The sequence below is a fragment of the Microcaecilia unicolor genome, chromosome 6, assembly GCF_901765095.1.
Source record: "Microcaecilia unicolor chromosome 6, aMicUni1.1, whole genome shotgun sequence".
Lineage (NCBI taxonomy): Eukaryota > Metazoa > Chordata > Amphibia > Gymnophiona > Siphonopidae > Microcaecilia > Microcaecilia unicolor.
The window spans coordinates 35646413-35673956 of record NC_044036.1 but is presented as its reverse complement, the minus strand read 5'-3'; the positions used below and the strand labels follow the sequence as shown (position 1 = coordinate 35673956).

The following is a 27544-nucleotide window of genomic DNA, read 5'->3' as shown; positions in this document are numbered from 1 at the left end:
TGCCTTGCTGCCCATGTTCCTCCCTTTCCCCTCTGACCCTCAGTCCCTGTGCTGCCTTGCTGTTATCCAGTCCTGCCCTGTCCAGCAAGTCCTGTCGGCCACCTGAAGCCCAGAGCTCAACTCTGGGTGAAAAGTGGCCAAGTGCAGGTGAGGCCTAACAGCTTGCTCGAGATTTGCCCTGTCTCTAGCGTGGGGTGGTTTTGCCTGCCACTGCCGCTCCTCAGCAGTGGCCCAAGGGCTCACAACCTAGGTTCCAGCTTTGTATACGTGACATCTGGTCAGTTCGGGCACCTTTTTGATGTTTGGTCATGAAAAAAAATGGACCAGGTAAAGTCGTCCAAATGCTCGTGAGGGACGCCCTTCTTTTTTCCATTATCGGCCAAGGACGCCCATCTGTTAACCACGCCCCCGTCCTGCCTTCGGTACACTGCCGGCACGCCCCCTTAAACTTTGGTCATCCCTGCGGCGAAAAGCAGTTGAGGACGCCCAAAATCGGCTTTCGATTGTGCCAATTTGGGCGACCTTAGGAGAAGGACGCCAATCTCCCGATTTGTGTCGGAATATGGGCACCCTTCTCCTTTGAAAATAAGCAGGATAGGCACCTACGTGCCATTATAAAATATAATCACCTAGAACCAGCCTCAACAGCATGCGAATTCTTATGCACAAATTTACACCTGCTCTGTGGAGGGCAATGGGCTAGATTCTGTAAATAGCACCCACATTTGGTTGCTGAAAAAAAATGAGCACTGATGACTATTCTATAAACATCACTCTTGAGTTGGGCGCCGTTTATAGAACAGTGCATAGCGCCAGGATCCGCACCCAACTTTTGGGCGCAAAGATTTACACAATTGAAACCTGATGTAAATCCTCGTATGTAAATTAGGTGTGGATACCCTGAATTCTATAATGCCATGCACATCTTCAGTCAGTACCCCAGACCCTCCCATGGCCACGCCTCCTTTTTCAGTTGCGTGCTAAAAGATTTATGCACGCATCTTTATAATACAGCACTTAGCAAGATACACATGTAAATCTAAATTGTTGATAATTAACGCCAATTGTTGATTGTTAGCACCCAATTACTGGTACTAATTGGCTCATTATTCAATTACCTTGTGCATGCAAAGAATCTGCACGTGAAAGTTTGAGTGCCATATATAGAATCCGGGGATATATGTGCACATGTATTTTCACATGTGTTTACATATTTTGTAACAGAAATGCAATACATACATCTCAACTCTGCCCAAACTATGCCCCTGGAAATGCTCACATACAGAGAAGTACACACCATCTTGTCAATGGACTTATTTATACAAACCTAAACGGTACCATTTACAAAGCAGCAGGGGCATAGCTAGGTGGGGCCACGGGGGCATGGGCCCCCAAGGATTTAGCCCTGGCCCCCTCTACTTTCGACCCCCCCCCCCCACCGCCGACCCTCCCCCACCACCACTGGCCCTCCCCCACCACTTTCAATCCCCCCTCCCACCACCGCCGACCCTCCCCCATCACCACCAGGTACCTTTGCCACCCCCGCCGGTCTCCAGCGCCTTCGCTGATCTGTTTCTGTCAGTCCTGACGTCCTGCATGCACGTCCTGTATGTAGCTCCATGCAGGACGTGGATGAAGGACGTCATGAGTCAGAAACAGATCAGTAAAGGCGCCGGAGACCACCGCTGAAGAGGACTTCAGCTGGCGTGGATTGGGGACCCCGCCAGCAAAGGTACCTGGTGGCGACGGGGGAGGGTCGGCAGCAGGAGGGGGGTTGAAAGTGGCAGGGGGGTCGGCGGCTAGGGGAGGCGGGCTAAACTGTGCCCACCTTGGGCTCTGGACCCTCCTCCCGCCGAGGTCTGGCTACGTCCCTGCAAAGCAGACTTCAAACTTGGAGAAACCTTGATGAAATTACCCCTCATAGTGCATCTTAAACAGTGTAGTACACCTTAATGTAGTTGTAGAAGGTTTGGCAGAGCGTATGGGCCACCACTGGGTTTGCACGTTGTCTCTGCTCACTGGGAGGAACAGAAAGGGAAGAAAAAAACTAGGGATGTGCATTTGTTAGTGTGCATTTGATTTGTTGCTGCTCCTTCAAACATTCAGTGCATGCTACATCGATTTAACACATATGAACATATGAATTCATGCATTAGGTCTGTTAGCATGCGTAAAAGTTTTAGGGCCCTGTTTACTAAGCCGCGTTATAGGCGTGTTAACATTTTTAACGTGCGTTAACCATGTGCGCGCATTAACTGTGTATGCACCTAAAATATCCCTATAGGCGCCTTCACGGTTAGCACGTGCGCTAATTGTAGGCGCATTAAAAATGCTAACACACCTTAGTAAACAGGGCCCTTAATGTGTATTTTAAAAAATGAATATGTGAAAAGAAAAAATCAGGGGAAAACTCCACATGAATGGATAAAGAATAGAAAATTGTTGCACTATACACATCCCTAGGAGTAACACATTCAGACTGAAAAGGTCTGGGAGCCTAAAGACTAGAAGAGTCCCTGGAGCAGGGAAGGTACTAGGGGCTAGATGCACTAAAGTTAACGAGCCAGCAACGTGGTTTTTAAACTGGTTCTAGCCAGCTTAACGCTCTAGTAGTAAACCAGGACATGCACAAAAGGGCATTGTCCTGTCACGGTAGCAGCTAACGAAAACGGAATGCAGATGAGCAAATTAGTATTATCATGTATATAATTCGTATTATAATGAGATGCACTACCATTTTCCAATCCCCTTACCGTGGGAAACCTAATGGGAGGTCTGCATCTCTCGTTGGGGCCGCTGTGAGGGAATCGGAAGGCGCAGCTCGCGTCACTGCTCTCTACTGTATAGGGATAGGCGGTGGGTGGGGGGGGGGGGTGTTTATATTTCCTACCTTTAAAAATAATGTCAGCAAAGTGGGTAAAAAAAACGTTCTAGTTGCTGGTGCAGTTTGGTTATTCCTCACCTCATATACAACCGAGATTACACGCGTGTCTGTGTGTGTATGTGGGGGGGGGGGGGGTTGCATGTGTGTGCTGGATTAACTACAATTGATGGTATTATTAAAGATGCAAGGATTGGAAATGAATAACAAAAAATGAAACACGAATAACAGCAGTTTCTTCTTTTAAAAAAATCTGTTCAATAGAACCGACATAGCGATCCGCTCGGCACTTAAGCTCCAGCCCCGGGGGTGTCTTTGTGGACGGGTAGGGCAGGGGTAATACGAGGGATGGTGACAGTCTGGATCCAAGGCGAAGACCTTTGCTTTCCGTCTCTCCCGGCGCTGGCAGGCAGCTAACACCCCTGTTGTTTTTTGAGTGAAGGACGTCCTTAAAGGTCATCCTTGGCATGCGCAGAGCAGCCAGCATAACGCTTGCATGCGCATGCTCAGCTGGCCGACTGGCTTGGAAGGAAATCGCATGCAAATGAGCTAGCAATGAGCAGCTCATTTGCATGCGATTTCCTTGATGCATGCCCGTTTCTTACCGATTTCGCTAAGGAATCGTTAAGGGGAGGGCTTTAACGTTTTTGTTAGTGCATCTACCCCTAGGTTGGCTGGGGAGTGTGTAAATAAATCAGCATTACCGTTCAAACAGTAAAGGAGCCAGCGCAGATAAGGAAATGCGTCCGTTTCTTGTTTAATCTGGGTGATTCCAATGTTTATATTTCTAAATGAAGTCAGCCAGTAAAACCACTTTTTTTGTGTTCTGTTTTTGTAAAACAAAAGCTACTTACTATGCACAAATAAATCCTGCTGGACTGGGGAAGAAAACACAGCTGAAAGGCAGCCTGTGCTATGCTTGTCTAGAAGTGAAAACCTTCAGTTAATACTGCACGGATTAAATTTCAAGAGGAAGAAACAACCAGTTATTTCACTTGGAGAACAGGCAGTCACTTACTTGCTGACAGTGAAATATGGTACTTGCCTGGCAGCCGCAGGCAGAAAACATGAAAAGCAACCACAGTTTTCTCCTAACAGAACAAAACCCCCTGGCTGGTGGCAGTGGTCAGGTTCAGCTTTATAGCTTTTATAAGGCTGTTTGTGGTTGGTCATTTGAAGATCAGCTGCAATTGGTCTGAAGTTCACTTCCTTCCTGCTGATCCTCCCCCACCACTGGTGGGAGGACAGTGATATGTAGTTGACAGACATGCTGAGCTGCTGTAGTTGCTTTACTTGTCCTCTTTAGATAAAAGTACGTTGTGTTAGTCCTCTTGAATGCATTGAAATAAAGACTAAAAAACAAAACATATGTGTAGTTTAAGGTGTTATCTTTCTTTTGGATTGATATAATACTAGTGACGTAGCTAGGACTGATTGGGCCCCAAGGCTGAAAAACTGAAATGGGCACCCTATAATACCATCTTTCTCAAGGTGATGGGGGAGGGGGAGGGAAGACACCCTTTCAGAGGTTCCCTAAACAAATCCTGCAAAAAGTAAACCTGCCACAGAACTGGAAAATTGAGATGCAATTTCCCAAAGCTGGCATATTACACTTAATAAATTCAGAAACACTAAAACATTTTTTTTCTGCCTTTATTGTCTGAGCATTGGTTTGGTCCTAGTGATTTCTGCTTTTCTCTATTTTTTCCTAAACTCTTTACAGGGTCTCCGGTTTTTTTAACATTTCTTTCTATGTTTATTATCCATCTCTCCTCTGCATCCCCCTCCATCCTGTCCAGCATCTTCCCTCTGTGTCCCTAGCTCTAACCCCCCCCCCCCCCCCCACCACCACATTTACTATCTCTTCTGTGTTCCTATCTTAATCTGTGCAGCATCCCCTTCTATGTCCCTGTCCCTCCCTCTTTATTCAGCATCACCCCTTTGTGTCTATGCTCCCTCCCCTTGTTCACTTTCTCTTCTCTTCCTCTTGCAACTTCCAGCCTTGACCCCCCCCCCCCCCTCTCCCCCTCCATGGTCTTGTATCTCTTCTTTCTCTCTCTTCTTCCTTGGCCCAGGGGGTCTCTCTCTCTCTCTCTCTCTCTCTCTCTTCCTCCTTGATACAGAGTTTCTCCCTCTCTCTTCCCTCCCTCCTTCCTTCCTTGATCCAGGGTGTCTCTCTCACTTTCCCCCTCCTTCCTTGGTTCAGGGTCTCTCTCACTTTTCCTCTCCCTCTCTCTCTCTCCTCTTCCCTCCCTCCTTCCTTGATCCAGGGTCTCTCTCTCTCTCCTTCCCCCCCCCCCCCCCACTTCCCAGGGTCTCTTTCTCTGCTTCTCCTCCTCCCCTCCCCCACACCTCTCACTTGTTCCTCTGTCGTCCAAAGGCCGCGACAAAAAACACTGAAAGCTGCCCATCTCTATCCGGCAGGGCCTTTCCTCTGCTGGGTCCCACCTCTTTGATACAACGTCCGGTGGGCAGGACCCAGTACAGGAAATGCTCCTCCATTCAGAAAGGGGCAGATTTCAGCATTCTCTGCTGAGGCCTTTGGAGGACAGGGGGATGACTGAGAGGTGCCAGACCCAGGCTGTGGGGGGAGGGGGCGGGGAAGGATAAGAAAGGGTTCAGTTGTAAGCAGCCCTTACCATTGGACGGCCCCTGGGCATTTTGCCAGAGTTGCTTAATGGTAGCTATGCCTCTGTATAATACATTTCTTGACTAGCTTTTGGGAGGTTATACACCCTTTCTCAGATCCTAACTGTACCAGTTTCTGAAATCTAGTCAAGAACTGAAATTCATTATTGTAATAAAAAGATACCACGCACCTCGCTTTATTAAACCTTTAGTTTGTTAAGCTTTATTTCCTTGCTTATCCTCTGCGGATCCTGAAACTTCCTTGTCAGAAATATAGGAATGGAGCTAGGATCCTGTAACTTTTAAATTGCCCCCCACCTGTCAAGTCCAGAACCTCATTACTTCTTCCTGCTGCCACTACATCTTTCCTTCACCTAGGCCGGAAGACATCAGCACAGTGCAGGGCCTTCCAGAATAAACCAATGCCCTGCAGTGCTGCATCCTGCTTCTTTTTGGAGGGCACAGAATGTGGCAAGGCTTAAGTGCAGTCCTGGCACCATCATATTAAGCAAGGTAAGCATTGCAGAGGGCTTATTATTTATAATTTATTTATTTTGCTATACTGTCATATTGCCAAGCAAATCAGAACGGTCTACAGAGCAAATCATGCAGTAAAATCATAAAACAATTAAATTAAATTGGGAATGCCATTAAAAGATAAGAAAGAACAAACAAATCATCCATTCCTGAGAACAACAAAAACAGTCAACCCAAAGTGATGAACTGGATTAGGAACTGGTTGACGGACAGATGCTAGAGGGTGGTGGTGAATGGAATTCGCTTGGAAGAGGGAAATGAGTAGTGGAGTGCCTCAAGGATCGGTACTGGGATCGATTCTGTTCAATATATTTGTGAGTGACATTGCCGAAGGGTTAGAAGGTAAAGTTTGCCTATTTGCGGATGATACTAAGATCTGTAACAGAGTGGACACCCGGGAGGGAGTGGAAAACATGAAAAAGGATCTTTGGAAGCTAGAACAATGGTCTAAGGTTTGGCAATTAAAATTCAATGCAAAGAAATGCAAAGTGATACACTTAGGGAATAGAAATCCACGGGAGACGTATGTGTTAGGCGGGGAGAGTCTGATAGGTACGGACGGGGAGAGGGATCTTGGGGTGATAGTATCTGAGGATTTGAAGGCGACGAAACAGTGTGGCAAGGCGGTGGCCGTAGCTAAAAGGTTGTTAGGCTGTATAGAGAGAGGTGTGACCAGCAGAAGAAAGGGGGTGTTGATGCCCCTGTATAAGTCGTTGGTGAGGCCCTACCTGGCGTATTGTGTTCAGTGGTGGGGGAGGGTCGGCGGCGGGGGGGGGGGGGTTCAAAAGTAGAGGGGGCCAGGGCTAAATCTGTGGGGGCCCATGCCCCTGTGGCTATGCTCCTGCTCATAACCCTCTATGAGATGCAGAGCAATTGAAAGGCAAAACCGAACACACAGATAATCAAAAAGAAACAAACAAACAAAAAAACAACTGTCATAGGTTGGGGGGAACAGGGGGTGGTGGTTGGGAGGCGAGGATAGGGGAGGGCAGACTTATACGGTCTGTACCAGAGCCGGTGATGGGAGGCGGGACTGGTGGTTGGGAGGCGGGAAATACTGCTGGGCAGACTTATATGGTCTGTGCCCTGAAAAGGACAGGTACAAATTCAAGGTAAGGTATACACATATGAGTTTGTCTTGGGCAGACTGGATGGACCATGCAGGTCTTTTTCTGCCGTCATCTACTATGTTACTATGTTAGGTTAATGACCTCCTTTAAAACAATAAAGTGTATCTTATGTTAGTACAGTTCAGTGTAAAGAGTGACACTTCAATTTCCAGAAGACAAAGTTCAAAATCTTGTCTCTGCTGGTTCCCACGTGTCTGTTTCCCCACTAAAGCATATGGTTCTGCTATAGATGAGCAGCTTCATTTTCTGAAGAGTGTCATGAATATTTGTGCTGAAATGTCAATATTTATGAGCTCGCTGTATACTTTGGTGGGAGAATTTCCACCCCATAACCAGTCTTGCAAGTTTCTGTTTTGTTTCCCTTGTTTTTCTTTCTTTTCTAAAGGACATTTGTGAATGCCATGAAAAGCAGAGATTTCACACTTGTCTGGTCAGAAATGTTCTCTTTAAATTCAATGGGGCAAACGGTTGGTGGATGTTTGTTTGTTTGTTTGTTTATTTGTTTGTTTGCTGCATTTGTATCCCACATTTCCCCACCTATTTGCAGGCTCAATGTGGCTTATACATAGTACTGTGACAAATACATAGTGATATTGGGTGAGGTTCATGTGTGACAGACACATAAGGGAATCAAGGAGAAGAGTTAAGTTGGCATAATTCTTGAATATTTCAGCTAAAGGTTCATAACTTCACTTTTGCCTACTCAGCTTTGGCTGAGGATTTTGGTTCCCCACTTCTTCAGCTGCTGTCCTTGAGCGCACTCCCCTCCTCATATCCATAGTGTTGGGCATGTGTAGAACCAGGAAAATGGAAAATGCATGGATAGCTCCCCTTTTGAAGATCCAGGAGTCCTCTGGGAGCTGTGTGAGGTGGAGGTGGAAAGTCTACTATTCCTAAATCCTTGAGCCCTTTTCATATCCACCTCCTACCCCACCTCATGCTTTTCTGACCCTCAAATGAAGGGACTCAATTTAATTTAAAAATATACTTGTAGGCTGCCTCTTATAAGATTCAAAGTGGATAACAAATCATTAAATAATATTAATGCCAGCCATTACACCAGATTTAACGTATTCAGCCATTAGACATTAATTGTTGGATTCTATATATTGTGCCTTAATTTGTGCGTGGAAATCGAAGTGTATTCTATAACAATGCATGTAAATTAATTGGTTAATTAGCTAATCAGCGCTGTCAATTGGATGTTAACAAGCAATTATCAGCACTAATTGGCATTAATCAAGATTTACATGCACAACTCGCTAAGCGTATTCTGTAAAGGTGATGTGTGTAAATTCTAAGCCGCATAGTTGAAAAGGTGGCATGTCCATAGACAGGGACTGGGCATTCCTAAAATCTATATGCCTAAAGGGAGAATTAGGGCTAGTGCGGGGGCCCATACTGCCACTTCAATGGGTGGCGGTAAGTGCTCCCCCCCCCCCGCATGGCCACACGATAAGTGAAATCGTATCGCATGGCCATTTCTTTTTTCAGCCTATTTAACCGCTGAAGTAAAAAGGGCCTCAGCGCATGGCAAAAATGGCTGCTGCTGCTAGTGCAGGACCCCTTTTACCACAGCTCAGTAAAAGGACCCCAGAGTACAATGTTTAGGAAAGATGTGATCATTTTGCAAACAGTGTGCACTCTTTAGGAAATTTGTGACCTCTTGGCAAATAGTGTGCAGTCTTTAGGAAGCGTGTGACCTCTTTGTAAATAGTGTGCACTTTTCAGAAAGGTGTGATCGCCTTGTAAATAGTGTGCACTCTTTAGGAAGTGTGTGACCCCTTTACAAATAGTGTGCACTCTTTAGGAAGTGTGTGACCCCTTTACAAATAGTGTGCACTCTTTAGGGAAGGTGCAATCTCTTTGTAAACAGTGGGCAATTTTTAGAAAATATGTGTCCTCTTTGTAAACAGTATGCACTCATTAGGAAGTGTTTGACCTATTTGTAAATAGTTTACACTCTTTAGAAAATGTGTGACCTGTTTAGGAAATGTGTTACCTCCTTGTAAATAGTGTGCTGACTTTAGGAGAAGTATGATCTCCTTGTAAATAGTGTGCACTCTAGGAAATGTCTGACGTCTTTGTAAATAATGTGCACTCTTTAAAAAATGTGTGACCTCTTTGTAAATAATGTGCACTCTTTAAAAAATGTGTGACCTCTTTGTAAATAGTGTGGTGTCTTTAGCAAATGTGTTACTTCTTTGTAAATAGTGTGCACTCTCTAGGAAATGTCTGACACCTTTGTAAATAATGTGCACTCTTTATGAAATGTATGACCTTTTTGTAAATAGTGTACCCTACTATCTGCAAATGAAAAATCACAAAACATCCTGGGTTTTTTTCTGCTAGTTTTCTTTTGCTAATGATATGCAATGACATGGGATTCCCATATCATTGCAAATGACAGACTAACCTTAAAGGGATGCCTAATTTTCTTTATAAAATAGGCTCCTACCAGGCAAATACTGGACACCTAATTGGAGACAAAGAATTCTAGAATTATCCCCTTAGCATGCCTCAGTTCATTGGTTAGTGTGCATTAAAAAAGCCATTAATGGAAGAAGCAACTAGCTAGCTAGTCCCACATACAAGGGCTAACCATGTTTTCCTTGTTCTCTTGTTACTATGTCTTGTCTATATGTGCTGCCTCTGCTTCCCTCTTATGCTGTCTCTTAAGGTATCCTGTTCAAACTTCTACTAACCTATAAATGTACTCACTCTGCTGCTCCCCAGTATCTCTCCACACTCGTCCTTCCCTACACCTCTTCCCGTGCACTCCGCTCCATGGATAAATCCTTCTTATCTGTTCCCTTCTCCACTACTGCCAACTCCAGACTTCGCGCCTTCTGTCTCGCTGCACCCTACGCCTGGAATAAACTTCCTGAGCCCCTACGTCTTGCCCCATCATTGGCCACCTTTAAATCTAGACTGAAAGCCCACCTCTTTAACATTGCTTTTGACTCGTAACCATTTGTAACCACTCGCCTCCACCTACCCTCCTCTCCTCCTTCCTGTACACATTAATTGATTTGATTTGCTTACTTTATTTTTTGTCTATTAGATTGTAAGCTCTTTGAGCAGGGACTATCTTTCTTCTATGTTTGTGCAGCGCTGCGTACGCCTTGTAGCACTATAGAAATGCTAAATAGTTAACATTATAAGCAGCAAACTATTCAGAACAAAATAGGGTCAAAAATGTCTATTTCCAGTATTGTAAAAATCACAAAAAGGAACTAGAAAATAAATAAGTTATGGAGAACAGAATAATCCGTCACATATGTTGTTCACATCAATACTGATCTCAAAAAAAAAAACAACAACAAATTTTTAGAACCAGATTTATGAAAAACATTTGACTGTGAAGAGAAGGACTCTGAACGTATGAAATGTGTTTGAAAGGTCATTGGACCTTATGTGGAAATGTTTTCCAATCTATGGTCCCAACCTAACGAGAAACTGTAACCAACATTTGCTGTCTCTTAAAAAATGTATCAACTTTGTACTTTGCATATCTTCCATTTTGCTAAATGTGAAGATCAAAATGATGCATTCTATATACTTATCTTTATTAGAAGCAATCTTTGCATACGGTCCTACACCTACAGTGTCCTGCATTTCGCTCTCAGCTGCTTCAGGGCATAAGGACTGAGAAACTTTTTAAGGTACTGAAGGTCCCTTTTACTAAGCTGTGGTAAAAGCTTTGCATTGTATTGTTACCTCTTGACTTCTTGTAAGCCACATTGCGCCTGCTCTTGTGGGAAAATGTGGGGTAAAAATGCACCTAATCAATAAATAAAAGTGGGCCTGCACTGATGTCCGCGCATGTTTTTGACACGTGCTGAGGCTCCCTTTTACCGCAGCGGGTAAAAGGCAGACTTTTTTTTTTTTTTAAAGAAATGCCCATGCGGTAAGTGAACCAATTGCTGTGCGGCTATTTTGAAAGGGAGCTCTTACCGCCATCCATTGAGGTGGCGGTAAGGGCTTCCACACTAACCCAGCAGTAACCAGGCAGCCCGCAGCACTGCCTGATTACCGCCAGGTAAACACCGGCGCTACAAAAATAAAAAATATTTTTGTAGCACCGGAAATTGTGCGCTCTAGGGGTGGGAAATACCGCCAGGCTGCTGCGGTAGACCGGCAGTAGTTCCGGATTAGCAAGTGGTAAGCTCGCATTGGCTTACTGTCGCTTAGTATCTCCTCAGTATCTCTCCACTCTCATCGCTCCCTACATTCCTCCCTGGGAACTCCGTTCACTGGGTAAATCTCTCTTATCTGCACCCTTCTCCTCCACTGCTAACTCCAGACACTGTTCCTTTTATCTTGCTGCACCATATGCCTGGATTGTGGCCAATCCAGATCACAAATACCTGGCGAGATCCCATAGAGTACGAAACATTTTATACTGCTTATCCCAGAAATAATGGATTTTCCCCAAGTCCATTTAATAACGGTCTATGGACTTTTCTTTTAGGTAGCCGTCCAAACCTTTTTTAAACTCCGCTAAGCTAACCACCTTTACCACATTCTCTGGCAACAAATTCCAGAGTTTAATTACATGTTGAGTGAAGAAAACTTTTCTCCGATTCGTTTTAAATTTACTACATTGTAGCTTCATCGCATGCCCCCTAGTCCTAGTATTTTTGGAAAGTGTGAACAGACGCTTCACATTTTATTAACACTATTTTACAGTTTCATTCTACACCATATGGTTACATTAACATTTCAGTATACCTTAGAAGTTTCTGAAACTGAGCACAGAACTGGGCATCTTTGTAAAATGCTATCTTTTTGCGCAGAATAGCTAATCCGTTATGTGGAAATTAAGTATGTGTGTGGGCAAAAAGCTTTCAAATTTGCTATTGTTTTTTTTCTGACTTTTTCACAATTTTTAGGCTTTCTAAACGTTGTTTTATACATTCATTTTATTAAAATTAATTTGCATGCACATTTGAATTTTTTTTTTATTTAATATTGATTAAATGTTCAAGCAATCTCTGAAGGAAATCACAAATTTGTATATCAAAAATGTAAGCAAAAAATGAGGTAATAGAACATAGTCATCTTAAGAAGAAAAATAAATATATGAATACCCCTACACAACCTCACTAGCCCACAACAATGGGAAGAGGTTAGAAAATCTAAACAAAATTTAGAGGCAGATAGAATTGTACATTAGAACCTTTTAGTGCATGTAAACAGTCCGTGAATTAATTCATATTTATTTATTTATTTATTTGTGGCATTTATATCCCACATTATCCCAAACAAGTTTGAGTTCAATGTGGCTTACAATAAACAGTATAGGATACATAACAAATAATAATGAATAAGAAAGTAATTTAATATGTAATTTACTAATTTAATTAATAATAATGGTATTAACAATTTAATAAGTAATGTAATGTGTTAAAATACATATTAAATCAATTTTGTATGCACTCAATTTTGTAAATAGTACTATTCAACCAAATGTGTTATTTATTTATTTATTTATTGCATTTGTATCCCACATTTCCCCACCTATTTGCAGGCTCAATGTGGCTTACATAGTTTTGTTAACATTGTCATTTTAGGATATCAGGTACAATTAGTAATGTGCAACGATTAAGTAAGGGAAGAAAGAAGAAGGAAGGGAGTGATTAGGGTAGTTAATCAATGCACATGCCTAATAGAAACAATGCCTTATAAACAGTGTTGTGTGATACTGAGTTACTAGTAATTAGTTACTGCAGTTAATTATTTTCTTGCAGTAGTCAATTAAGGGCCCTGTTTACTAAGCCACGCTGTATGCATGATAACGTTTTTAGCATGTGCTAACACTAGAGACACCCACAGGAATATATGGGTGTCTCAAGCATTAGCACACACTAAAAACACTAGCATGCCTTCCGTAAACAGGCCCAAAGTAAAGTACTTTTTCACTGTCCCAGTAACTGATTACTTTTGAAGAGTAACTAGAACACTATGACATGACACAGGATGTAGTTGGCATGAATTGGTCAAACCACCTTGAAACAAGCATCAAGAGATGAAGTTATGCAATATTCACATTGGGGTTGTGTATATGATGAATATTTTACCTCTTCACATAGTAACATATTTATTTTATTTAGATTTTGCTCACACCTTTTTCAGTAGTAGCTCAAGGTGAGTTATATTCAGGTACACTGGATATTTCTCTGTCTCAGGAGGGCTCACAATCTAAGTTTGTACCTGAGACAATGAAGAGTTAAGTGACTTGCCCAAGATCACAAGGAACAGCAGCAGGATTTGAACCGGCCACCTCTGAATTGCAAGACCGCTGCTCTAACCACTAGGCCACTCCTCCACTCTATATAGTAGATGACGGCAGAGAAAGACCTGTATGGTCCATCCAGTCTGCCCAACAAGATAAACTCATATGTGCTACTTTATGTGTATACCTGACCTTGATTTGTATCTGCCATTTTCAGGGCACAGACCGTAGAAGTCTGCCCAGCACTAGCCCCGCCTCCCACCACCTGTGCTGCCATCCAATCTCCGATAAGCTTAGGATCCATTCCTTCTGAACAGAATTCCTTTATGTTTATCCCACACATTTTTGAATTCTGTTACCGTTTTCATCTCCACCACCTCCAGTGGGAGGGCATTCCAAGTATCCACCACTCTCTCTGTGAAAAAATACTTTCTGACATTTTTCTTGAGTCTGCCCCCCTTCAACCTCATTTCATGTCCTCTAGTTCTACCGCCTTCTCATCTCCGGAAAAGGTTCATTTGCGGATTAATACCTTTCAAATATTTGAACGTCTGTATCATATCACCCCTGTTTCTCCTTTCCTCCAGGGTATACATGTTTAGTTCAGCAAGTCTCTCCTCATACGTCTTGTAACGCAAATCCCATACCATTTTTGTCGCTTTTCTTTGCACCTCTTTCATTCTTCTTACATCCTTAGCAAGATATGGTCTCCAAAACTGAACACAATATTCCAGGTGGGGCCTCACCAACGACTTGTACAAGGGCATCAACACCTCCTTTCTTCTGCTGGTCACATCTCTCTCTATACAGCCTAACAACCTTCTAGCTACGGCCACCGCCTTGTCACACTGTTTCGTCGCCTTCAGGTCCTCAGATACTATCACCCCAAGATCCCTCTCCCCATCCGTACATATCAGACTATCTCTGCCTAACACATACGTCTCCCGTGGATTTCTACTCCCTAAGCGCATCACTTTGCGTTTCTTTGCATTGAATTTTAATTTCCAAACCTTAGACCATTCTTCTAGCTTCTGCAGATCCTTTTTCATGTTTTTCACTCCCTCCGGGGTGTTCACGTACCATAAGGCTTTTACCTTAAGTATTCTTGGATGTGGTATTGATAAAGGAAACGTAATTAGTTACTCTAAGCAGATAACTGTAATCAGTACTCTATTACTTTTGTAAATGACAAACTTAATCAGTGATGTTCCCTGGTTGGCTGCCACCTGGGGTGGAAGGCCACTGCGTACCCTCCCCAGGTGCAGCACGACACCCCCTGGGGTGCAGATCACCCCCCTCCAGCACATCACCTCCAAGCCCCCCCCCCCTGGTGTATTCTTCTTACCTGCTGGGGTGCGGGGAGCAGCCACTTGGCTGTCAACTCCAGTGGTTCCCTGCTCCCTCTGCCCCGGAACAGGAAGTAACAGCAAAGGGAGCAGGGAACCGGCAGAGCTGACAGCTGCACGGCTGCTCCCTGCACCCCTCCTTCAGCGTGCACCCAGGGCAGATCACCCCCCACCACCCAGCCCTCGGTACACCAAATTTAATTACTGTAACTAATTACTGTAAACAGAGATGTAACTAGTAACTGTAATTAATTACTTTTGAAGAGTAACTAACACAACAGTGCTTATAAATTAAAAGAAACTTCACACAAATTCTTAACAAATGTCAAGAGCGTTGAATATTTTTTGGCTCAAGCCTCAGTATTCAACATGCTGTTAGTAGATAGGTAACAGAAAAAAAAGAAAAACTCTACATAAATCTGTCCAAAATGATCCTGTTTTATCATCTTTACTTCATTAGCAGCGATAACCTTCAGAGGGAAATGTCCAGTCAGGTTGAGAAATGGAACAGAAGTGCAAAGAGAGGACAGTTCCATTAACTGCAGCCAAAGGAAGCGGAAGGACAGGGGCAGAAAGAGATAAATGACAGAGTCCATGCAGTGAAATTAAAAAAAATAATAAAATAGATGAAGATATAACACTTAGAACTGCTGCCCATTTCTGATGAAGCCTGTGATTACAGAGCTAAGGATAGGTTTGGTAAAGCTCTGGATCAGATAAAGTTTGAATGAATAATATCCACACCACCACTAACATTAAACTTGCCTAAACCCTCCCCCCAACATCTCTTCCTCTTGTCCTTCCTTATACGACTGCATTATAGTAACATAGTAGATGACGGCAGAAAAAGACCTGCACGGTCCATCCAGTCTGCCCAAGAAATGAGCCACTTTTTTGTGTATGCCTAACCTTGATTTGTACCTGTCTTTTTCAGGGCACAGGCCGTACAAGTCTGCCCAGCACTATCCCCGCCTCCCAACCACCAGCCCCGCCTCCCACTACCGGTTCTGTTATCCAATCTCGGCTAAGCTCCTGAGGATCCATTCCTATCTTTGTGATACTGTTTACCCATACATTGTATTACCTTTATGATACTTTGTACCCATACATTGTGTTATCTATGTGATACTTGTACCCATACATTGTAAGCCACACTGAACCTGCTATCCAGCGGGAAAGAGCGGGGCATAAATGCCAGAAAAAAAATAATATACAATATTCAGGAATGACCTTAACATGGAATTCTCTGTAAATCTGGGTTTTCTGCAAATGTCTATGTGCGCCAATTTTTATTTTGCCGCATGTCCATTTTTGGCAAAAATAAAAAAGACCTTTTTTACAGGCACACTGAAAAATGGATCTGCGCACACCCAAAACACGCGCCTTCACTACCACAGCCCATTTTTCAGCGCATCTTAATAAAAGGGCACCTAAATTATTATTTCTCTATACTTAGCAGCCAATGAATGTGAAGCGTCAACAATGAAGATTTTGGCTAAAGTAAACTAGCACCATGGGAAGGTTTTCTCAGGGTGTGGTCTCATTTAAATAAAATCCATATTGGAAATGTAGAAGGCATATAGGTTCTGTTTGGGAATAATCCTTGTGCCTCTACTAAAGTAAAGGCGTGTGAGCCTTTGACTTAGAAGGTTCTGACAGTTTCCATAGAGGTCCTTTTACTAAGCCACGTAAGCGTCTATGCGCACCCAACGTGTGCCAAAATGAAGTTACCGCCCAACTACCACGTGGCTCTTGCGGTAATTTCATTTTTGGCGCACGTCCAATATGCGCGTCAGCAAAATATTTTTTATTTTCAGTTACGCATAATGGATGCATTCCAAGTGGCATTTGGCAGCATAGGTCATTACTGCCCGCTTACCACATGAGTCTTTACCGCTAGGTCAATGGCTGATGGTAAGGAGTCAGACCCAAAATGGATGTGTGGCAATTTTCATTTTGCCGCACGTCCATTTTCAACAAAAATTTTAAAAAACCTTTTTTACAGGTGCGCTAAAAAATGGATTGACGCGCGCCCAAAACCTGTGCTTACACTACCGCAAGCCATTTTTTAGAGCGCCTTTGTAAAAGGACCCCCTTGTGTTGCTCCTTCTACCTAGTAAAAATTTTGAACCCTTCAAAATCTAAGATTGTCTTTTTCTCTGCAATCCCAACTATCACCTTGTCTACACTTATAGTACTTTCAGGAACTCAGATTCCACAGGTGGATGCAAAATACGTATCCTAGGAGCCTTACTTGACTCAGAACATTCATTCCGCTCACAAATTTCCAAAGTACTTCGTAACTGCTTCTATAAACTCTGTTTAATCCGCTGAATACAATCACTGATCTCGCCTTCTGCACTCAATATATTAATCCATTCATTAATCCAACAACTGGATTATTGCAACTCTCTTTATTGAGGAATTAGAGTTAAACACCTACGTCGATTACAAATTATTCAGAATACAGCCATCAGACTTATAGCCAAAATTAGGAAATGCAATCATGTTACTTCTTATTTAAAGGATGCACATTGGCTGCCTCTGACACCTCAAATTACCTACAAAATCCTGATGCTTGTTTTTAAGACTCTATCATCACATGAACCACCTTACCTTTCCCAACTTCTCATTCCCTACTGTCCTACTAGAGCTCTCAGGTCCGCTCAACAAAACCAACTTATTGTCCCTAGCTACCGCATTATCATCCATGAACACATCAGAGAAGCTATATTCTCGGTATAAGGTCCTTGATTATAGAATGCCTTTCCCAGTTCGTTAAGACTGCAATCTTCAATGACAACATTTAAAACCGACCTTATCACCTATCTCTTTACAGGTGCTTATCAATAACTCATTCCTCCTTTAATGGCTGCAGATCTGGTTCATCAGCAGGATAGAGCTTCCCTGTCTTTTTACCCTACTCCCTTTACTATCAGAATTGTAGTTCTACCTCTCTTCCCTGGTGTATCCAGTTTCAAGTTATGTTATCTTCCTAACCTTTTTAGATTGTAAACCACCCTGAAGGTTTCCGTAGGGTGGGGTAGCAAATTTAAATAAACTTAAACTTAGTAGGAGGAGACACCTTTGGAGGGAAATAGAGCAGTATATATCCTCAGCCCAGGAAGGAGGGTACTGCCTTTGGTTCTCATTCTTGGCCAATGCACCTTCAAGAAAGGAGATCAAAGTCCCTGACCATTTCCTCAAACCCAGGCAAGAGGAATAGAGTTTTTGAAACCTACAAGGTGCAGCATCTTCTAATCTAGAAAAGAAAGATCTTTGACTAGCACAATCTCTGACACTGAGGAACCAGGAGTGGGAACAAGCCTCAGAGCCTACAAAGCTGCTGAATGGTTCATGAGAATACAGGAACTGGGACCTGTCTACCACTACCTCTGTGGAGTAGAAATAGGAGAGAGAGAAGAAATGCTTCATAAGGCAGTTGGAGCAGTAGATCAGCCAAGGTAAATCTTCTTTACGCCCCAGACATTCCTCTAGGAGGGAAATTCCAATTCTCAATGACTAGTGGAGGAGTAGCCTAGTGGTTAGTGCAGTGGTCTTTGATCCTGGGGGAACTGAGTTCAATTCCCACTGTAGCTCCTTGTGACTCTGGGCAAGTCACTTAACCCTCCATTGCCCCTGGTACAAAATAAGTACCTGAATATATGTAAACTGCTTTGAATGTAGTTGCAAAATCCTCAGAAAGGTGGTATATTAAGTCCCCTTTCCCTATTTGAGATTCTGGAATGTTGCTATTTGACTAACTAGCAACATTCCATGTAGAAGCCTGCCCTTGCAGATCAGCAACATGGCTGCACAGGCTTCTGTTTCTGTGAGTCTGATGTCCTGCACATACGTGCAGGACATCAGACTCACAGAAACAGAAGCCTGCATGGCCGCATTGCTGATCTGCAAGGGCAGGCTTCTACATGGAATGTTGCTAGTGGAGAAGTAGCCTAGTGGTTAGGGCAGTGGATTTTGATCCTGGGGAACTGAGTTCAACTCCCACTGCAGCTCCTTGTGACTCCGGGCAAGTCACTTAACCCTCCATTGCCCCTGGTACAAAATAAGTACCTGAATATATGTAAACTGCTTTGAATGTAGTTGCAAAATCCTCAGAAAGGCGGTATATTAAGTCCCCTTTCCCTATTTGAGATTCTGGAATGTTGCTATTTGACTAACTAGCAACATTCCATGTAGAAGCCTGCCCTTGCAGATCAGCAACATGGCTGCGCAGGCTTCTGTTTCTGTGAGTCTGATGTCCTGCACATACGTGCAGGACATCAGACTCACAGAAACAGAAGCCTGCAAGGCCGCATTGCTGATCTGCAAGGGCAGGCTTCTACATGGAATGTTGCTAGTGGAGGAGTAGCCTAGTGGTTAGTGCAGCGGACTTTGATCCTGGGGAACTAGGTTCGGCTCCCACTGCAGCTCCTTGTGACTCTGGGCAAGTCACTTAACTCTCCATTGCCCCTAGTACAAAATAAGTACCTGAATATATGTAAACCGCTTTGAATGTAGTTACAAAAACCTCAGAAAGACGGTATATCATTTCCCTTTCCCTAAAAATAATTAAGAAGAAGGATACAGAGGATTGTTGTGAATGCTATTCTTGCATTTACTTATCTTTACTGGTAGTGAGAGGTACTGTGCATATTTTCTTTGAACAAAGAACAGCTATTGCAATTGGAGAAGATTGTCATCTTTGGAAGACACTATTAAACCAACCCTTAATAACAACATTTTCAGCTCCATTTTAGACAGGTTGTAGAAGCAGGAACTTAGACATGCAAGTCAGTGCATCTCACGTTTCACGAGTATTTAGAACAGAATTTGCTGATGTAGTGTTTGTTCAAAAATACAGGAGAAATGGATGTTTATGCACTGAGCGTGTGCCAATTTTGTGGCTAAATGTGTAGAATAACTGACATTTTAGACAGGTTGTAGAAGCAGGAACTTAGACATGCAAGTCAGTGCATCTCACATTTCACAAGTATTTAGAACAGAATGTGTGGAGTGGAGGAGTGGCCTAGTGGTTAGAGCACCCATCTTGCAGTCTAGAGGTGGCTGGTTCAAATCCCACTGCTGCTCCTTGTGATCTTGGCCAAGTCACTTATTGCCTCAGGTACAAACTTGTGAGGCTTCCTGGGACAGAGAAATATCCAATGTACCTGAATGCAACTCACCTTGAGCTACTACTGAAAAAGGTGTGAGCAAAACCTAAATATTTAAGTTTTCTTGTCTAATTGTAAAACTTACCCATGAAAATGCCAATAGGGTACCTAACTGATATTCTACAAATTTGTGCTCAAATGGAATAGTGTATATTTGTAAGGGAGCAGTCACATTGGTGGGCTATAGGCATGGTTGACATTTGGGCAGGCAACTTACAGAATATTGCAAGCTGTTCGCATTGCTATTACATTTAGGTACCCCCGTTTATGCCAGCTCTCTGGCAGGTGAATGTGAGGGCGCCTACATGTAGATGCACTAGCATTCTATAAGAACACCTGTGTGCCCAAGTATCCAGAAGCTCTCACCCTATGCTATTCGGCACTGTTCCCACCAAGCTGAGTAGAAGTCCTCCAACTGCATTCCTACCAGTAGGGGTGGTGTTTCAATATTGTGATTTCAATCTCTAGGCACAGGCAGGTTCTCTGGAGTCCTGCACAACTTGTCTGACCCTCACTATTGAAAATGAGATAGTGAAACTGCACCCCCCACTGGCAGGACTGTGGATGGACTCCCACTCAGCTTAGAGGGAATAGTGCACTGGGATGCCTAAATGGAAATGCCCTTTTGTAGAAAAATAGGCATCTATGAGTCTTTATAAAATAGGTCCAAAATAGGTGCCTAGTTGCCCTCCCAACCTAGTCAGGCTTTCATGAAATCTGTTTTGTGATTCTGATCATACTTTCATTTTGTATTCTGCAGAGCGATCCTTTTCAGAACAAAGAAGCTCTTTAGGTAACCAAGGGTCTCAATTTCTAGTCTGCACAACTACAAAATACAAGTACTTAAGTTATTTTTGGCAGCCACTGATATTTGCAGTTACATAAGTACATAAGTATTGCCATACTGGGAAAGAGCAAAGGTCCATCGAGCCCAGCATCCTGTTTCCAACAGTGTCCAATCCAGGTCACAAATACCTGGAAGATCCCAAAAAGGACAAAACATTTTATACAGCTTATCCCAGAAATAGTGGGTTTCCCCAAGTTCATTTAATAACGGTCTATGGACTTTTCCTTCAGGAAGCCGTCCAAACCTTTTTAAAACTCCGCTAAGCTAACCGCCTTTACCACATTCTCTGGCAACGAATTCCAGAGTTTAATTACACGTTGAGTGAAGAAACATTTTCTCCGATTCGTTTTAAATTTACTACATTGTAGCTTCATCGCATGCCCCCTAGTCCTAATATTTTTGGAAAGTGTGAACAGACGCTTCACATCTACCCGTTCAACTCCACTCATTATTTTATAGACCTCTATCATATCTCCCCTCAGCCATTTGTATGGCCATTTTTCCCTCTCAGTATATCCTTTCTCAATGTCAGCTTTAATGCAACATGCTTACCTTTATGATGGCAGAATTACTGGCAAAGGTGTACAGGAAAGGCTTCTACCAGCATTTATCACTGAGGAATGACTGGAGAATTCAGTGCCTACAGGGACAAAGTCAAAGCGCATGATCTTGCAAATGAGACATGGAGCCTTCAAATCTTTAGCAATAAATCATTAACATGTAATGGTTGACTAGAAAACTTGGAGCCTCCTATCACCTCAATAAAGAATGGCTACGCATTCCTCCTTTGAGTTCAAGAGTAGTGCGGTTGCCATGTTAATGCACTTAGATAAGTAGAAATAAAGGTTAACACGCAAATAGAGATTAGCACACAAAAATGTTACATTCCGCCTACAGCCCCCAAGGGGTCCCAGTGCTGATTGAAATGAAGTTACAAAATCAATAACAATACACAGAAACAAACCATAAATCATAGCAATAATAATAACCCTACCAAGCCTTAAGAATCTTGCAAACGTTTGAATAGCCCACTTCTAAGCAAATCATGCAGGGAGGCAGGTTCCAAAGAGCTTGTGCTTAACACTGAAAAGCATGAGGTAGAGCCACTCTACTAAGTCCAAAATTCCTAATTATCATTGCACATTATGCCATATATAAGCCACTTATCCAATTTATCTTCTGAGCAGAGGAGTGTGGTAGCCGTGTTAGTCCACTCTTAAGGTTATCAATAGAAATCAAACAAAATAAAACATGGAAAAGAAAATAAGATGATACCTTTTTTATTGGACATAACTTAATACATTTCTTGATTAGCATTTGAAGGTTGCCCTTCTTCCTCAGATCGGAAATAAGCAAATGTGCTAGCTGACAGTGTATATAAGTGAAAACATTCAAGCATTACTATGACAGTCTGAATGCTTGAATGTTTTCACTTATATACACTGTCAGCTAGCACATTTGCTTATTTCCGATCTGACGAAGAAGGGCAACCTTCGAAAGCTAATCAAGAAATGTATTAAGTTATGTCCAATAAAAAAGGTATCATCTTATTTTCTTTTCCATGTTTTATTTTGTTTGATTTCTATTGATAATCTTCTGAGCAGAAATACTGAAGGACAAATTAGAGCTAGATTTACGAACACGCGTTTACCGGTTAACATGCAGAAATGAAAATTAATGTATTTTAATGCAATTTAACATGCATTAGCTAGTAAGGGCACCTGCTTGCTAACAGATACTTTTACAAGGCATTTCAGCATGTATACGACATAGGTGTATATCTGCACTTATGTTGGCAGATCCTTTTCTTAAATAATACTGGAATTGTACATGTCCTGATCTTGATGTGTCAATTACGATATGTATCTGAAATGGGGCTGTGCATGTGCAGAAAGTGTCACTTGTAAAATTATTCCTATGTAAAAATGTGTATAGCGACAAGAGCATGTGCACTTGTACATGACTAGAGTACATAAGTATTGCCATACTGGGAAAGACCAAAGGTCCATCGAGCCCAGCATCCTGTTTCAAACAGTGGCCAATCGAGGTCACAATATACCTGGCAAGATCCCAAAAAAGTACAAAACATTTTATACTGCTTATCTCAGAAATAGTGGATTTTCCCCATTTAATAATGATCCATGGACTTTTCCTTTTGGAAGCAAACCTTTTTTAAACTCCACTAAGCTAACCGCCTTTACCACATTCTCTGGCAATGAATTCCAGAGTTTAATTACATGTTGAGTGAAGAAACATTTTCTCCGATTCTTTTTAAATGTACTACATTGTAGCTTCATTGCATGCCCCCTAGTCCTAGTATTTTTGGAAAGCGTAAACAGACGCTTCACACCTACCTGTTCAACTCCACTCAAGTAAGTGTGTTCGGGGCAGGATCTGGGTAGATGTGGATAGAGTTGTGATTTGCATGTTTATAAACTATCGCCTGGATTCTATATATTGTGCCCGAAATTAGGGGAGCCTTTTACAAAGGCTCATAAGTGCCTATGCGTGTCCAGCACGTGCCAAATTGGCATTACCGCCCGGCAACCACATGCGCCAGGGTGGTAATTCTAAATTTGGCACATACTGAAAACACACAGTAGAAAATAATTTTCTATTTTCTACCGCAGGGGCATTCCTGACGGTAATCAGCAGGTGGTGCGCGCTGGACGCTTACTGCACGGGTAATATGTGAACCCTTACTGCTAAGTCAATGGGTGGTGTTAAGGGCTTAGGCCATAAATAGATGTGTGCTGGTTTTCATTTTGCCACATGTCTATTTCCCAGCCCCCCCAAATCCCCCTTTTTTCCAGACACAGTGGAGACATGGTCCAGTGGGCGTCCAATACATATGCCCACACTACCACAGGTCACCCCCTAATTGCTGCTATTTGGACACCGATCCAAGATGTGTGCTCAATTAAGTTGGCTAATGAGCCAATTAGTTCTAATGATTGGGTGCTAATTGGCACCAGTTAAAATTTGGGTGCACATCTTGCTACGAACTATTTTATAACAATGTGGGTCAGGGGTGTTCCTAGAATTTGCGCACAGTATGATAGAATACCGGGGATGTGAGCTGGGAATTTTACCTTGTTTCAGCAGGTGTTAAGTCCTGGTGCCCAAATTTGGGTGCCAACATCAGCACTCAGCAGGGCCACCGAGAGGGGGGGCGGGGGGGGGCAAAATTCCCCGGACCCGGGCCTCCAAGGGGGGCTGGGCGCCGCAGTCCCCTCCACCTGCCCCCCTCCGTCCCGGCAGGACACAGGGAGGGAAGGCCCGAAGGCCCCATGGTAGGCGATCTGCAGACTGCTGCTGCTGCGCTTCTTTCACACGGAGCGAGGTCGAGGTGAGGTGCTATGATTTGAATTCAGGGGGGCCCGGCCCATTGGTGGATGGAGGGGGGCAGCAGCGGCAGGGGTATGGCCCCAAGGGCGGCCTTGCCCCAGGCCCAACCCAGTCTCTAGGCAGCCCTGGCACTCAGTGTCATTCTACAAGGGCGCTCATCTTCGCGTGCCCATTCTAGAATCTCATTGAGTACTGATTTTGTTTCGACACTCTGCGTGGCCATGTGGTGGGGAGCCCTTACCCCCACCCATTAAGGTGGCGATCAGGGCTCCTGCAATAACCCAGCAGTAACCAGGCAGTGTGCAGCGATGCCCGATGACCGCCGTGCATGCCATTCCCAGGGGTTTTATTTTCCCCCCAGAAATGGTACGCGCTTGCGTTGGGCCTACCGCCGCTCTGTAAAAGGGCCACCATGTGCGGCCATACAGGGCGCAAGGAAAACTTACCCATTGTCTTACCTGGCAGGCACAAACTAAAGTGGGAAGCACAAAAGAAACATCTGGGGAGGGGGAGGAGTGTTGCACAAGGCGCATTTGCACCTTCTGACACTCCTGTGGATGAGTGCTGGTCAGTGCAAAATATTTGGATAATACCACTGAATGTTCCCTGTGACCACCTTGGCACTATCCAGAGAGTCAGTCTGCATGTTCTGGGATATCAACAATTTGCCGGGTTCTGAAAATATCCAAATCATACAAAGAACCCTTTCCAAATCCACATATAATTAATTTGAAAATGTATAATTGTTGGGCTTGGTGCTCAGAGTGAACAGTGCAATACTAGTGGCTCACACTGGAAGCAGAAACGTTCAGTAGTATTCAAAGACACTCATTGCCAACCATCATTGCACCGTAACATCCCTACCTATCATTAATAATAGTCCAACAAGTCAAGCTTCTAAGTGTAATTTTTAAAGTCCAAAAAACTGACCATAATAAAATATCAAAGTCACTTATCTATATAGTAAGATCTTCCACAAAAGGGGCTTCTGGCATTCCAGCTGAGCACGAGTAGAGCTGCATTGACTTTAATATTTCTGGCTACATTAATGAATTTTCCTAATCCTCTCAATGCCATGCAAATTTTGTGGCTCAATATCATCATGAATGGGCCCCCCCTGCTCAGAGGTAAAGTTTAGCTGGGAGAGACAAACAGTCTCTATGAAAACTAATGCCAGTTCAAATCCCACTGCTGCTCGTTGTGATCCTGGGCAAGTCACTTAACCCTCCATTGCCTCAGGTACAAACTTAGATCGTGAGCCCTCCTGGGACAGAGAAATAGCCAGAGTACCTGAATGTAACTCATCTTGAGCTACTACTGAAAAAGGTGTGAGCAAAATCTAAATAAAATAAACGGAATGTTGGAGATTCTAGATGGAATGTTGCTACTATTTGAGATTATACATGGAATGTTAATGTTGCTATTCCACTAGCAACATTCCATGTAGAAGCCTGCCCTTGCAGATCAGCAACACAGCTGCGCAGGCTTCTGTTTCTGTGAGTCTGACGTCCTGCACATAAGTGCAGGACGTCAGACTCATAGAAACAGAAGCCTGCGCGGCAAAGGCAGGCTTCTACATGGAATGTTGCTAGTGGAGGAGTAGCCCAGCCCAGTGGTTAGTGCAGTGCAACATGGAATGTTGCTACTATTGGAGATTCTACATGGAATGTTGCTACTGGAGGAGTGGCCTAGTGGTTAGAGCACTGGTCTTCCAATCCAGAGGTGGCCAGTTCAAATGCCACTGCTACTCTGTGTGATCTTGGGCAAATCACTTAACCCTCCATTGCCTCAGGTACAAACTTAGATTGTGAGCCCTCCTGGGACAGAGAAATATCCAGAGTATCTGAATGTAACTCACCTTGAGCTACTACTGAAAAAGGTGTGAGCAAAATCTAAATAAAATAAACGGAATGTTGGAGATTCTAGATGGAATGTTGCTACTATTTGAGATTATACATGGAATGTTAATGTTGCTATTCCACTAGCAACATTCCATGTAGAAGCCTGCCCTTGCAGATCAGCAACACAGCTGCGCAGGCTTCTGTTTCTGTGAGTCTGACGTCCTGCACATAAGTGCAGGACGTCAGACTCATAGAAACAGAAGCCTGCGCGGCAAAGGCAGGCTTCTACATGGAATGTTGCTAGTGGAGGAGTAGCCCAGCCCAGTGGTTAGTGCAGTGCAACATGGAATGTTGCTACTATTGGAGATTCTACATGGAATGTTGCTACTGGAGGAGTGGCCTAGTGGTTAGAGCACTGGTCTTCCAATCCAGAGGTGGCCAGTTCAAATGCCACTGCTACTCTGTGTGATCTTGGGCAAATCACTTAACCCTCCATTGCCTCAGGTACAAACTTAGATTGTGAGCCCTCCTGGGACAGAGAAATATCCAGAGTATCTGAATGTAACTCACCTTGAGCTACTACTGAAAAAGGTGTGAGCAAAATCTAAATAAAATAAACGGAATGTTGGAGATTCTAGATGGAATGTTGCTACTATTTGAGATTATACATGGAATGTTAATGTTGCTATTCCACTAGCAACATTCCATGTAGAAGCCTGCCCTTGCAGATCAGCAACGCGGCTGCGCAGGCTTCTGTTTCTGTGAGTCTGACGTCCTGCACATAAGTGCAGGACGTCAGACTCACAGAAACAGAAGCCTGCGCGGCAAGGGCAGGCTTCTACATGGAATGTTGCTAGTGGAGGAGTAGCCCAGCCCAGTGGTTAGTGCAGTGCAACATGGAATGTTGCTACTATTGGAGATTCTACATGGAATGTTGCTACTGGAGGAGTGGCCTAGTGGTTAGAGCACTGGTCTTGCAATCCAGAGGTGGCTGGTTCAAATCCCACTGCTGCTCCTTGTGAACTTGGGCAAGTCACTTAACCCTCCATTGCCTCAGGTACAAACTTAGATTGTGAGCCCTCCTGGGACAGAGAAATATCCAGTGTACCTGAATGTAACTCACCTTGAGCTACTACTGAAAAAGGTGTGAGCAAAATCTAAATAAAATAAATGGAATGTTGGAGATTCTAGATGGAATGTTGCTACTATTTGAGATTATACATGGAATGTTAATGTTGCTATTCCACTAGCAACATTCCATGTAGAAGCCTGCCCTTGCAGATCAGCAACACAGCTGCGCAGGCTTCTGTTTCTGTGAGTCTGACGTCCTGCACATAAGTGCAGGACGTCAGACTCATAGAAACAGAAGCCTGCGCGGCAAAGGCAGGCTTCTACATGGAATGTTGCTAGTGGAGGAGTAGCCCAGCCCAGTGGTTAGTGCAGTGCAACATGGAATGTTGCTACTATTGGAGATTCTACATGGAATGTTGCTACTGGAGGAGTGGCCTAGTGGTTAGAGCACTGGTCTTCCAATCCAGAGGTGGCCAGTTCAAATGCCACTGCTACTCTGTGTG

At 43.5% G+C, this 27544-nt stretch overlaps 1 protein-coding gene across 2 annotated transcripts in view; it reads right to left on the bottom strand.

Moving 5' to 3' along the window:
• The window catches only part of FGGY (FGGY carbohydrate kinase domain containing), a 464206-nt gene extending 442796 nt beyond the window's left edge, over positions 1-21410 (bottom strand). The window contains exon 1 of one of the 2 annotated variants that reach the window (XM_030205275.1): positions 21334-21410. The gene's annotated coding sequence lies outside the window, so the exon portion shown is untranslated. Of the gene's footprint in view, positions 1-3899; positions 3999-21333 lie in introns of those variants that run through there. The other variant, XM_030205274.1, reaches the window with a different exon arrangement.
• Positions 21411-27544: the final 6134 nt, after the last annotated feature.